Raw genomic sequence first — 11835 nt, 5'->3', positions numbered from 1 at the left:
CGATGTGCACCTTGGGACTTCTTCGGCGCTTTAATGTCCAAGCCTGTGCGGAGAGCCAAGTTGTTTTTGGAGCATTCATTGCCACAAGAAACACATTTTTCGTTTTTAGTTACAAAACCTGTAAGTGCAATTATTGCGCTTAATGAACTAAGTCATTAGAGATAGTAATTCAATGTGATTTTAACTTTACTTTGAAAGACTACTTTAGCCTATTGAATTTGTAGCATTTTGTTTCTAAGAGACTCGTACGAAATGGAAAATGGCACACCCGGAGCTGTGTCCCTTAGATAGAACTGTACTCTCACGCTTTATCTCCAAGTAAACCTCTTTTGTCCGAATTGTTCAACTCATGGCCCCCTGAACGTGAAGTGCTCCTTCCCCCACTGATCTCCGTCTCTGTCCCCACAACCTCCTGTCTGTCCAGGACCAGAATTTACTCCAGTGAATCGGAAGTTGTTTTTCATGCCGCTGAATTGGTTATCTGCTCTGTATCCATCATTTTTCACTTACTCATTTTTTACTATTTTTAGGTATTTGTTTTCTTCATTAAATCATTCCTGCAGTTAGGGCCAAGACTATCCTTCATGTTATTTGGTATCCACCGCCACTCACACCAAATCCCCAAACTTTTAGCATACCATCCAGTTCAGATGTTGCCTTTTTACGAATTTAACTGTTTGGAGCATCTGATGGCTACTCCTAAACTTCCTACTTAAAGAGCTGCCTTCTAATTATTAACTGCTGTGGAAAATATCAATCGGGGAACCTTTTCTTTTTCCTTTTTAAGAGCTTTATTGAGATGTAATTTACATTCAGTAGAGTTCACCCATTTACAGAATTGTGCAACCCTTACCACAGTCAAGTTTAGAACATTTTCATCTCCCCAAAAAGAAACTCTTTACCCTCAGCAGTCACCACCTCCCTCCCCCATTAACCTTACCCCACCAGCCATAAGCAATTACTAATCTATTTTCCGTCCCCATAAATTTGCTTATTTTGGACATTTCACAAAGATAGGATAATACAATATGTGGCCTTTTGTAACGGGCTTTCACTTAGTGTGTTTTCAAGGTTCAGCCATGTTGTAGAATGTATGAGTACATCATTTCTTTTCATAGACTAGTTCTATTGTGTGGATATATCACATTTTATCCATTCATTGATGGACATTTGGGTCGTTTTCATTTTTTTGGCTGTTAGTAATATTTCTTCTATGAATGTTTTGTGTACAGATTTTTGTGTAGACATATATGTTTTTATTTCTGTTGGGTGTATACCTGAGAGTACAATTACTGGGTTATATGGTAACTCTATATTTAACCTTTTGAGGAACTGCCAGACTGTTTTCCAAAGGAGTTGTATCATTTTACATAACTGCCAGATATGTTTGAGGGTTCTGATTTCTCCACAGTCTGTCTCATCAATACTTATTATTGTCTGCCATTTTTATTTTAGCCAGTCAAGAGGATTTGAAATGGTACCTAATTATGGTTTCAATTTGTGTTTTTCTAATGAATAATGATGTTGAGCATCATTTTATATTTTCTGTGCTTATTAACCGCTTATATATCATCTTTGAAGAAATGTCTATTCAGATCCTTTGATCATTTTTTAAAGATTGGATTATTTGACTTCTTATTATTAAATTGTAAGAGTTCTTTATATAGTCCAGTTATAAGTCATATATGTATATATATATGATTTGCACAAATTTTCTTCCATACTGTAGGTTGTTTTCACTTTCACAATGGTGAGGACCTTGTTTTTTAAACACTTTCTCACTTGTCACAGGGTACTGGATACCAATCCCCTCTTGCTGGCTTAGCTATCAAAAGCTTCCCATTTTTAAACTTTGTAGATTCCTCTTGGACCCAAACCCACTTTTCTCCAAAGAACCCTCTTCCCCCAAGTTATCCTTCCAGTTCTCTAGCTTCAAAATGAAATTCCCTTTCATTTGGCAATTGTTAGTCCAAACTGCACCATTTTGTAATTCCCCCCACCATTTTGCAGACCTTGGTCAAAGTAACACATTCCACGGCAGTTTGGGCTGTGAGAAACATCCTGCCTAACCACCTGACCACAATGCACAAGAACATCCTTATACCCTGCTAAGCAAAGGCCCGACTGAAGGAACATCCCTATCATATCCTGCAATCGGAAAAAAGGGCCAAACCACCTGATCATAGGAACATCTTATCAATATCCTGCCGAGCAGTGAACCACACAACCCAGACCCCTCCTGCCCAACCCTGTAAGTCCCCAGCCTGTGAACGGCGGTAGGCTCTGGCGTTAAGCTGCTCCCCCATCTCTGCAGGTTTTTGCAATATACCTGTGTTGCTGTAGAGCCCCCCACCCCCATCTTTCTTTAAGCCCCACCTTCCCTTTTAAGAAAACCTAACAGCAATAGCATGGTATGATTCAAAAACTCATTCTGCCGCTAACTGACGTTGTATCTTGGTTAAGTCACTTAATATCACTAGTTCTCAGGTTTTTTTGTAAAATTAATTAATGTATTTCTGGTAATTCATGTGAGTAGCAGACTTTCACCTGGTACTTGATTTTAAAAGAAAAGTTTTTCAACCCAATTGAATTTGTAGTGGGTGTCAAGAAAAATGATGGGACAAGTCTCAATCATTTTAGATTTATTTGCCAAAGTTAAGGACGTGCCCGGGAGACAAGTCTATGCCTTTCTCTGAAGATAATTTTGAGGTGTCCAAATTTAAAGGGGAAAGGGCAGGATATTGAGAAGTCCACAATTGTCATGTAAGAGATAAGTAGGAGCAAATAGTCATTTATGCCTTTGTTTGGCTCAGTGAATCTGCATTTTTTACATAAGATGACATAAAAGGGGCAGAGGAAAAAATGGGGGAATCTGCATTTTACGTAAGATAACAGACAAAGTGGGGTGGGGGAACAATCAGATATGCATTTACGTCTGGTGGGCCAGGAGTAACTGCACCTGTAAGCTATCAGTTGGCATTGCCATGATGAAATTTTAGCTCACTGGGAATTTCCTTGTGGGCAAAATACAGGGGAAGTGTGTAGCTTTTCATCTTGTAGCCATCCTATTTAGAAACCAAAGGGGAAGACCCCTTTGGTTTGCATGACCCAGTTCTCAGCTTGATTTCTTCCCTTTAGCTAAATGAGTTTGGGGTCCCAAAATTTAATTTCCTTTCACATTTCCCTTCTTTTTTCTGTAAAATCTTTTGGAGAAAGCATTGTAAAAGGAATACGAGTTCCTGGCCTCTGATTGGTTTTTCCTCCCTTTTTCAAGCTGCTTTCTTACTGCTAGGATGGTTTATTCCTAGCAGTTCAGGTCCCCAGTCTCTAGGAAGGCTCATTCCTAGAAAGTCATGTCCCATGAAGATTAAAAACAACAGGGAGAGGAAGGAAGTAAAAAAGGAAAGGAAAAAAAAAGAGAGAGAAAATATCTAGGCCAGATTTATAGCAACAAAAGGAAATCACGCCTGGAAGCTGGGTTAGGCTATATTACTGCCTTCTCAATTAGAGCAATTCTCTAGGGAATCATTACCCTAGTCCTTTCAGTTGACATATTTGCAGGCACACCCCATAACAACACTGTAAGCAGAAACAGGACACAACACAAATTATTATTCCTAATATAAGCAATAAGCTTCTGCCACCAAGTTCCCCGGGATCCAAACCCACCACTCAACCAGTTGATTAACGAGGTTTTTGGATCTGACAGGTATCTGGGTTTTCTGGGTTTTCGTATCAGTCATAAGTCAGGTTATGTTCTTCAATTCATCTGGAGTATAAACACAACATTCCGTTTTTATGATGGCGCAGGTCCTCCCTTGTACTGCTGTCAGTCTATCTAAAGCCATACGGTTTTGCAGCACAACTTTCCTCATAAGCATGACTTCCTTGTTTAGTGAGGAGATACTCATGCAGCTATCATTCAGGACCTTTTGGGTATAATTCATTAAAGCCTCTATATGTCATATAACATCTTCAATACCTATCTGTGGTACAAAGATTCAAGCTAAGTGGTCATACCATTGGAGTACCAAATGTGTCCAACTAGATTGTAAATGAAAAAGGTTTGCTGGTTTTGGCAGGGTCTGAATTACTCATCCTTGTGCCCAAGCATAACCTGGGGAACATTGTCCTAACCACTCTGGAAGTAACCACCGCCATAAGTTAGTGCCACATAGCCAATATGTCCCATTTGGAGCTAGCCAATAAATATCTGGTCGTTGGCACCCAGTGGGTGGCATGCCATTCAATGTCTTGTAATATGATAGTGTAGTCACATCGTTTTCCAGGTATCTACCCCATATCTCTTGTACTGTTAGGACATAGGTCCTTGGTGTGATTTATTTGCTCCCAACACAAAGCATTTTGGCTGAGTTGGCCAAATGAAGGGGTGAGCCAGATAAAAATATCAATACCAATTTAAAAGGCCTGTGTTGGCTGGGCACAGTGTCTTACACCTGTAATCCCAGCACTTTGGGAGGCTGAGGCGGGCGGATCACGAGGTCAGGAGCTCGAGACCATCCTTGCTAACACAGTGAAACCCCGTCTCTACTAAAAATACAAAAAATTTGCCAGGCGTGGTAGCAGGTGCCTGTAGTCCCAGCTACTTGGGAGGCTAAGGCAAGAAAATGGCATGAGCCCAGGAGGCGGAGTTTGCAGTGAGCTGAGATCGTGCCACTGTACTCCAGCCTGGGCAACAGAGCGAGACTCTACCTCAAAAAAAAAATCCTGTGTAACAAATAATTGTTCTTGCTGTACTGTATCCAAATAATTAAGCCAAGTATAATAAAGCAAGCTAGTCCTGGCATGACTTGGCTTTTAATAAATGGGAAACTGGAGAGAGAAAATTATGTTTCAAAAACTGTAGCACACCTGTTGTTAAATTCTAGTCTTGCCTAATGTTTTTCAATTTTTATTATTTTCTACAGTTTAAATTAAATTCTAATTTTTCTGGCTACAAGTTTCTAAAATAAGTTGTGCTTTCTTAAAGCCCTATGAACTGAAAACTAGATGTTTTATCAGGCGCTGCCTCTAAGCCCCCCAACCATCACAGGAAGAAATCTCTTCACTGCTGGGCACTGACAACTAATAGCTGAGGGTGCCTGGAATCCTTCACCCCCATGTCTAGTGAGTCTACGGAACCAGGGTAATTGAGACAGTATCTTTTTTTTTTTTTTTTTTTGAGACGGAGTCTCGCTCTGTCACCCAGGCTGGAGTGCAGTGGCCGGATCTCAGCTCACTGCAAGCTCCGCCTCCTGGGTTTACACCATTCTCCTGCCTCAGCCTCCCGAGTAGCTGGGACTACAGGCGCCCGCCACCTCGTCCGGCTAGTTTTTTTTTTTTTGTATTTTTTTTAGTAGAGACGGGGTTTCACTGTGTTAGCCAGGATGGTCTCGATCTCCTGACCTAGTGATCCGCCCATCTCAGCCTCCCAAAGTGTTGGGATTACAGGCTTGAGCCACCGCGCCCGGCCGAGACAGTATCTTTTACAGGAATCAACTCCTGGATACATCACACTCGAGTCAAAGCCTGGAAAGCTGAGGAAGCAACCCCTGACAGCCCAAAGGAACGTCTTAAATATGATGAAAATTATTTACTACGCCACCCTTGTGGGAATTGCTTTACTCACTCTACTGTTTGCAGTAGGACTATATACTGTAGCACCCTCAGGGTGGAATATCTGACAGGGAATCTCAATTGCTGTAGCATTTTGCTTAATTATTATCCTCATAGAAGGAGTAACGTTTACTAACAAAAAATAATACATGGGCCTTTCCAAACATGTGCTTCTGCTCTCATTAGGTAGGGAATGTTGTTTCTATCTCAACCAATCAGGCCTAGTAAGAGACTCTGCTGAAAAACTTAAAGAAAGGGCTAAAAAGCTAAGGGAATGCCAAAACAACCAAATAAGATTCTTTGGGAGCAGAATCATACCATGGGTCACCCCATTTCTGCGCCCTCTCCTAATATGCCAAGGACTAATGTTCTCACCCTGCCTAATTAACCTTTTTCAAAGATTTTTAACTGACAGAATCATGGCCATTTCACAGACAACTACCCAAGAACATCTACAGATGGTGTTACTTCTGCAGTCAATCCAAGACTCAAAAACTGTCCATCCCGTTGTCAACAGAAAGTAGCCAGAAAGAACACACCGCCCCTCATCCTTTTTATAACTACAGGGTCTGGATTGACAGAGCAGGAGCATCGCCATCTTGGACGAAGACCAACATTTTAAGTTTCATCTTGATCAAAATCCAAAGGGCATTAGCCTTATGGCTAAGATCAGCATGACCATAAATCATACGTAACATCTCTGACAAGAAACATTCCAAACCCCTCCTGAACCAGAGATATGCCAGCCCCGACATGACCTTCCCTCTGGCTGGAGAGATGTCAGCCCCAAGATAACCTCCCCTCCGACCAGAGACATTCCAACACGGTCATAAGCTTCTCCCCCATGCAGAAACATTCCAAGCCTGTAATAAGCTCTGTCACCAATAAATACTCCTAGTCTGTAAGAGAGAGCTTTCCTGACTGAAATTGGCCAGAAGCCTGTCTCAGGTTTATTCTCCAAAACAAACCTGTCTTCGACTGTTGAGCCACTTTTTGTTTTTCTTTCCTCTTTAACTTACTCTGTGATCTTATAGAACACTCTTATTCAAAACCCCTCCAAAAGTCCCTCCAAAAGTCTTGAATTTGAATGAATACCATTTTATAGATCCAAAGAGATGTTAATGTGCTTGTTCCTTTTCAGTCTTTCTTTTCTAGTACTTGGGTAGACATTCCTTTCACTGGTTGGGGAGGAGGGTGCTTACCATATAACTTGTAAACCAAAGCATGAAATGTATGTTTCTGTTTAAACACCAAAGTCTTTCGCCGGGTGCGGTGGCTCACGCCTGTAATCCCAGCACCTTGGGAGGACAAGGCGGGTAGATCACCTGAGGTCAGGAGTTCAAGACCAGCTTGGTCAACATGGTGAAACCCTGTCTCTGCTAAAAATACAAAATTAGCTGAGCCTGGTGGTGCATACCTGAAATCCCAGCTACTCCGAAGGCTGAAGCAGGAGAATTCACTTGAACCCGAGAGGCAGAGGTTGCAATGAGCCGAGATCATGCCATTGCACTCCAGCCTGGGCAACAAGAGTGAAACTCCGTCTCTTAAAGAAAAAAAAAGTCTTTCAAAAGACTCCAGAATTTAGCTGTTTATCCACGGCATAGCATTCAGTTAAGATTCCATAGAGTATTTTTTCAGGATTATAATGGTAGCTATCTTTGCATCTCTGAATTCCTACTGGTACCCTCAACAGATAGCGCTTGGCTATCAAACAAACTTGATGTGTGCATACTTTTTAGAATTGCACTTGTAGTAGCAAGTGATTTTTATCCAGAGCAACTGAAAATTAAGTTATTTCGTATCATGCTTTTGAGTACTTAGATGTGTAGGCCAGTTTGTTTTCTTTGCCAGGTATAAAGTTTTCTGTTTTCCAAATTGCAAAATGTGGTAATGCTTGGAAATGTAAAACTTTAGTATATTTCCTTGCAGATTTTGTAAAATACTTTTTAGGAACGTGGATGAATACATTGTATTTATTATTGAAAGTTTGTCTAATTTTTAAACAAGCAGAAATTAGTTTTTCTTGACAAGTTTAACTTTGTTTAATTTAGGTTATTTATAAATTAACTTTATGTTTCTTGCTTAATAATGAAAATGGAAAGAATTCCAGAATTGCTTCTACCAAAAACAGTTATTTGAAGGGAAAATGATATTTGCTGTATTGTAACCTTTGGGTTAGAGAGAGCAGTATTATCACTGAGCACCTTGTAGGTACTCAGAAGTTTGTAACTAGAAGTTTAAATTGTGAGAAGTAATAATTTATCTTTTAGCTGTTTCTTCATAGAATGAAGAGTAACACATTTGGCCTATATTTAACAACTATCAAAATTTAAATATTTAATCTTTTCTAGCATCTTCTAACAGTGCTTTAAGAAAAAGGTAATGGTCAGGTGCAGTGGCTCATGCCTGTAATCCCTAATTCCAGCACTTTGGGAGGCTGAGGCAGGCGGATCTCTTGAGGTTAGGAGTTTGAGACCAGCCTGGCAAATATAGTGAAACGCCATCTCTACTGGGAAAAAAAAAAAAAAAATAGCCGGGGGTAGTGGCTCATGCCTTTAGTCCCGGCTACTTGGGAGGCTGAGGCATGAGAATCTCTTGAACCTAGGAGGCGGAGGTTACAGTGAGCCAAGATCGTGTTACTGCACTCCAGCCTAGGAGACAGACTGAGACTGTCTCAAAAAAGAAAAGGACAAGGTAATATAGGAAAAAAAGAAAACCGTCATGTCAAAAAGTTAATTCCCTTCATATATGAAAAGAAAAATGTTCAAAAATGGTCACTTCAATAGAAAAATAGGCAAAGGATATGAGCCAATTTACAAACAAAAAAAAAATAGCATTTACTACACACACACACACACGCCCACACATATATACATACATGTAATTAATTTTTTTTTTTTTAATTTTTGAGATGGAGTTTCACTCTTGTTGCCTAGGCTGGAGTGCAGTCACGCCATCTTGGCTCACTATAACCTCCACCTCATGGGTTCAAGTGATTCTCCCGCCTCAGCCTCCCAAGTAGCTGGAATTACAGGCACCCACCACCACGCTTGGCTAACCTTTGTATTTTTAGTAGAAATGGGGTTTGGCCACGTTGGCCAGACTGGTCTTGAACTCCTGATCTCAGGTGATCTGCCCGCCTCAGCCTCTCAAAGTGCTGGGATTACAGGCATGAGCTACCATGCCCTCCATAATTAATATTCTTAAACCATATTCATGAAACAATGATAGGATTTTGAGGACTCAGCTCTGATTTCTTAAATCTTGCCCAAATTCCTGTCTAAAGGGCCTAGAGAGTCATGCCTACAAATCATAAATTCTCATCAGATGGGTTTTATTTAACCCGATATATCTTGACTTACTTTCCAGTCTGACTCTGGCATAACAAGGAAGAAAATGAAAATGTTTTACCCAAAAATATATTTCCTTGCCATACCTTGAAATTGCCCTGCAAAGTCTCTTGTGGGAAAAATCCACATTCTTTAATGAGGATTTTTCCCCTTTCCCCTTTGTTTTCCTTCCTTCCTTGTCCAGTTCCAAGAGATAATCAGCTAAGAGCCAGGCACCCTTTTAAGTCTGATAAGAAACATTTTACCACCTGCTGTCTGAAGTCTGCTATCTGAGAGCTTCTTCTGCACAATAAAATTTAGTCTCCACAGTCCTTTATCTTCACCTGAACATTTCCTTTCTGTTGATCCCAGGTCTTCAGATAAACTCATCTTATTGTCAACCAGAAAATGTTTAAATTTACCTGTAGTCTGGAAGCCCCTGCTTTGAGTTGTCCCGCCTTTCTAAACCAGACCAATGTATTTCTTAAATGTATTTGATGTCTTATGCCTCCCTAAAATATATATAACTAAGCTGTACCCCAACCACCTTGGGCACATGTTTTGAGGACCTCCTGAGGGTTGTGTCTGGGCTATGGTCACTCATATTTGGCTCAGAATAAATCTCTTAAAATATTTTACATCGTTTGACTTTTTTTCATCAACAATTTCATAAAAAGGAGCACTCAGATTAAAGAAGAGCTCTTAGAAGTTAAAAAAGTGAGCACAGATTTGATAAATTTCTACAGATCTATTAGAAGATAGTCTCCTGAAAGTACAACAAAAATATAGTTAAGACAAGTGCCTCAGTGCAGAAGTACTCCTTACTGTCACCTCACCTGTTATGATGACTACTATCAAAAAGACAAAAGATGAGTGTTGGTGAGGATGTGGAGGAATTGGAACCCTTGTATGCTGGGTGGGAATGCAAAATTGTGCAGCCACTATGCCAAAACAGTATGGAGGTTTCTTTAAAAAAAAAAAAAAAAAAAAAAAAATCTAGCAATTTTGCTTTTGGGTATTTATACAAAATAATTGAAATCAAGATAAAAGTTATACTTGCCCTCCCATGTTCATTGCAGCATTATTCAACTTAAATGTCCATCAACAGATAAATGGTTAAAGAAAATGTGATATAGACAGACAATGGAATATTATTCAGCCTTAAAAAAAGAAAGAAACCATGCCATATGTAACAACAGATGAACCTTGAAGGCGTTATGATAAGTGAAGCCAGTCACAGAAGGACAACTACTACATTCCACTTACGTGACCTATCTAAAATAGACAAACTCCAAATCAGTGAGTAGAATGGTGATTGCCAGAGAATTGGGGGAGGGAAAATGGGGAGTTGCTATTAAACAGGTATGAAGTTTTAATTATGCAAGATGAACAAGTTCTAGAGATCTGCTCTACAACATTCTGCCTGTAGCTGACAACACTATATTGTACACTTAAATGTTTAACAGTGGATCTCATGTTAGTGTTCCTACCACAATAAAAAGTCAAAATCCTAACAATACAGGAAGAAAGAGGGATTCAATAAATGAAATCAACCAATCAATAAAAATAACATGATAGATTTAAAAAAAACTTTACTAAACAAAAATCAGTCACTACAACTTCTCAAATTTTTTTTGTTGAACTTAGAGAAATATATATTTAATCCAAAAATGTGGCCACTTTTGTTTTTTTTTTTGTTTTGTTTAACAGATTTTTAGTGTGGTGTTATATATGTCTGAGTTACATACAGTTTTGCTAACGAAGAATTCCTCTCAGTACATTGCCAAATTGATCTCTGTTTCTTATTCTTCTGAGTAATGCATAAGAAATACAACTCCCAAATAAAGCAACATTACTGTGGCTATTTTGTTGGCCCACTTTCAGAGTAGTATATGAAGAAAGCCTATGGCTTAAATCAATGTTGCGATGTCATCTTTATCCCTTAAGTTCTCTTTCCATAGTTTTGTTTTTTTCCTAAGTCTTGAGCCATTTTTAATTTGAATATTGTAGAGGTGGCATCCATACCAATGCATCAGTTCTTCTGGGAATTACTAGTCTTTCAGAACTATGTGCCAAATTCTCACTGGGGGAGTACAGTTTAGTTATTGTGAATTTGTTTTCTATGCCAGTAATTCAGGTTAGCATTTAGAAGATTTCTCTATATAAATGAAACTGTTGTCTCCTACAAATAAAGTATTTTCAAATTCTTAAATGTTTTTAAATGTTCCTGGATCTGTAATTAAAATTAAATGTCAAAGGGTTCCAGTGAATCATAATTTTTGTCTTTATACTTCCTTAATGAGTTGTTAGTATCCATCATGTAATCCTCTTTTATCCTAAAGAAGAAAATAGAAAGAAACACCCATGCTTTAAATCAGTCTTTAGATCTGATATGCTTGCTACCTGCCAAATTTCCCTGATAGTTTTTTGCTTGTGTACCTCTGTTCATGACATTCCTCCTTAACTGGCATACCCTTTCAGTTCTTGGTTTGGCTCAATCTTTAAGATCCTGTGGAATCCCAGGCCAGTGTTTCTTAAAGTAGTTTCGATAAAACAGTTACATGATCTGTTATTAGATATCATGGGAAAAGTGGGTTCCAAGGTCAAATGAATTTGGAAAACTCAACACATTTTAAGCAGACTTGCAGAAGTGTTTTCTAATATCAAAGGTCTCAAAATCTTTAGTCTGCTAATATCCACTGTGACTCTTCAAGATGACAGTATAGTGTATAATTTTTCAAACTGCTTTGACTACAGACCGCTTTTCAAGATATGTTCTGTGGGACATATGATCCTGTATCTTTCAGCCTTTTAAAAATAGTTCACTCAAATCACCATACCAGTGTCCTCTCCCATGTTTTTTAGGCTTCTTGAGGAAACATACATTCTC

General features: G+C 39.1%; 1 protein-coding gene across 5 annotated transcripts in view; it reads left to right on the top strand.

The window, feature by feature from the left end:
* PCNX4 (pecanex 4) overlaps positions 1-11835 on the top strand; it is a 43521-nt gene that overhangs the window by 523 nt on the left and 31163 nt on the right. The window contains exon 1 of one of the 5 annotated variants that reach the window (XM_033187854.1): positions 21-120. The exons of 3 other annotated variants lie outside the window; for them this stretch is intronic. The gene's annotated coding sequence lies outside the window, so the exon portion shown is untranslated. Of the gene's footprint in view, positions 1-20; positions 121-10097; positions 10245-11835 lie in introns of those variants that run through there. One more of the 5 variants, XM_033187852.1, reaches the window with a different exon arrangement.

Source organism: Trachypithecus francoisi, unplaced genomic scaffold (genome assembly GCF_009764315.1).
Source record: "Trachypithecus francoisi isolate TF-2019V2 unplaced genomic scaffold, Tfra_2.0 Lachesis_group3, whole genome shotgun sequence".
Classification (NCBI taxonomy): Eukaryota; Metazoa; Chordata; class Mammalia; order Primates; family Cercopithecidae; genus Trachypithecus; species Trachypithecus francoisi.
The sequence above is the reverse complement of the archived record's forward strand: the minus strand, read 5'-3'. Positions and strand labels throughout refer to the sequence as shown.